Here is a 2,500-nt window from a genome sequence, read left to right on the forward strand (position 1 = left end):
ATATTCATACATATATGCATATATATATACAGGGTGCGGTGAATAAACTGTCATCTAAATTATGCAAAAATGAAACTAACACCAACATCTCATTTTAACAGATATATTTACCAAAATTACATAAAAATATCTTCAACCATTGGCTTCAACCATGGCCTCCAGACGACTTCAGAATCTCCTGCAACTCTTCTGAATGTTTTCCTTGTTTAAGTTGGTGAATGCTGCCTTCAGTTCATCTTTGGTGCTACATGGAGTTTTGTTGGGCTCTTGCTCAACTGTGCCTCACACATAATAGTCAAGGGGGTTGCAACCTGGGGAGTTAGGTGACCGGATGTGGTCTCAGAAATTGTCTGATAGCCATGACTGGGTTCTCCTGCTTATGGGACATGGTGCAGATCCTTTTGCCAGACATAAGGTCTTCCAGCAGCTGCCCTCTTGACCCAGGGCAGCACTACCCCATCCAGCCACTTGTTATAGGCCTCTGTGTTGAGTGTGAGGCTGTGTGGAAAGATGAATGGAGGCATAACGTTGCCATCACTAGTGATCACTCCAAACTTCATGATGTTGACTGGATGTTTGATTTTTATCACTCACAGATTGACACCTGAACACAATGATATTACAAAAATCTTGGAATCTCTACAGAGCCTGGCTCCTCCCAAAATGATAATATTTCAAGTGCGGAGCTGGGGCAGTAATGCACCAGCTTCAATATTTGATTATCAGAAAAAGGAAGCTAGGTGTAAAAGCCAATCTCACTATCTTCAATTCAGTGTTCATGCCTACCCTTACCAATGGTCATGAATCTTGGGAAATGACCAAAAGAATATGATCATGATGATAAAAGATGGGGTTCCTCTGAAGAATTATTGGAGTAATGTTACTTGATTGAGTGCATAGCTCAGATATCAGGGAGACACTCCAGGTAGAGCTGCTACTTCTCTGAATTGTGAACTCACAGAACCAATACTATGGACATGTGATAAGAATGTCTTAGGAAAGACTCACTGGACAGGTTTTATGAACAAAACTAAACAACAACACTGAAACTGCACCAAGTCAAACAAGTTTGATGCAGTATAAACCAAAGAATTTTGGCAATGATTCTTGTCTGAGAGATTTCAAGAGCAAAGGATTTAAGCTTTATCTTTGGCTTATCTATGATATTCACAAATCTCAAGTTTCATGTTAGCTATGTAAAGTGTTCATGCAGAGTAATACTTCTGCTTTTAAAATGATAAAGTTAATCTAGAAAAAGATTAAGTCACTCACAAAGCATATAAAAAGTATTTGTCCACAGCAGGTTATGATGCAGTGGATAGATTATTGAACAAATGCACAGCACAAAATGTCAGCATTAGGTCAACTAAATATTGTACACAAATAGCAACTAGAGAAGAACTAGGAATGGTTGAAAATTATCAAAACTCTGTTGTTCACTTTCTGGCAAAACATATTTCAATAAGGTCATGTAAAAATATCAAAGAACTAGTAACTTGGGAAATTTTTCTGTTATCAAATACAGTAACTCTTGAAGAAGTTCTATATCTTCAGTCCAAAGATATTTTTTGACAAAGAAAAAAAATTGTATAGTTAGATAGATGCATAATACAGATCTCACCTGGTGTCCAAAATAAAATTCTAGATGTCATAGTTGGGGTTGATCCAGGCAGCATAGTAAATGATGTGGAAAAATGTTCAGGATATTCCATTAACATTGATGAAATGTCAGATGTTAGCAGGGCTGAGCAAGTTGTCACTGAAGAAAAAAAATCAACGAATCCTTCATCACATTTTCTGAAACACATTCCGCTGAAATAAATGGCATATTTATAAGTTTTATTTGCATCCATATCTCAAGTATTTTGTTTTATTTCCTGTTCATGTATTGTAGCATGCTCTTGAAAGTGTGAGTTAACCATTGTGGTTTCTCTTTAACTGGGATATTAATTAGTATTGTTTCAGGTGATTTCTGGTGAAGCAATGTAATACTATAGTCCAATGGGAATTATAGATCTCCAATCTTACTTGTAATAATATTTGTCGTTAAGGTTCTGCTGGCTCCACAGCTTACCTGACATCCTGAATGGCTGTGGCCTGCTTTTGATGGTCACTAACTGGATTAAATCCAGTTTGAAATCAGAACATATTTTAATGGCAAAGAGCATGAATATTGGGCAAGTTATCAATATGTAGTTTGCATTGATCACTGACACTTTTATTTCCACATGTTCCCTAATGTGACCCTTGCCAATTCAAGGGTGGATTTGAATTGACATCATGAACAAAAGTGTACTGGGTCTTGCATGCACTGACAATTACATTCAAGTTAAACAATGAAATTTTAATTTTATATTATAGGAGTAATACCCAAAATCACTTCTACATTAATTGAGCCACTGAAAAAGCCCCTTTGTAGTCATATAACCTATTGGAAATAGCAGCCAAATTTCACCCAAATTAAACCCAGTTGTCTTGATAAGAGAGCAATACATTGAAT

The sequence above is a fragment of the Octopus bimaculoides genome, chromosome 3 (assembly GCF_001194135.2).
Source record: "Octopus bimaculoides isolate UCB-OBI-ISO-001 chromosome 3, ASM119413v2, whole genome shotgun sequence".
NCBI classification, from domain to species: Eukaryota; Metazoa; Mollusca; class Cephalopoda; order Octopoda; family Octopodidae; genus Octopus; species Octopus bimaculoides.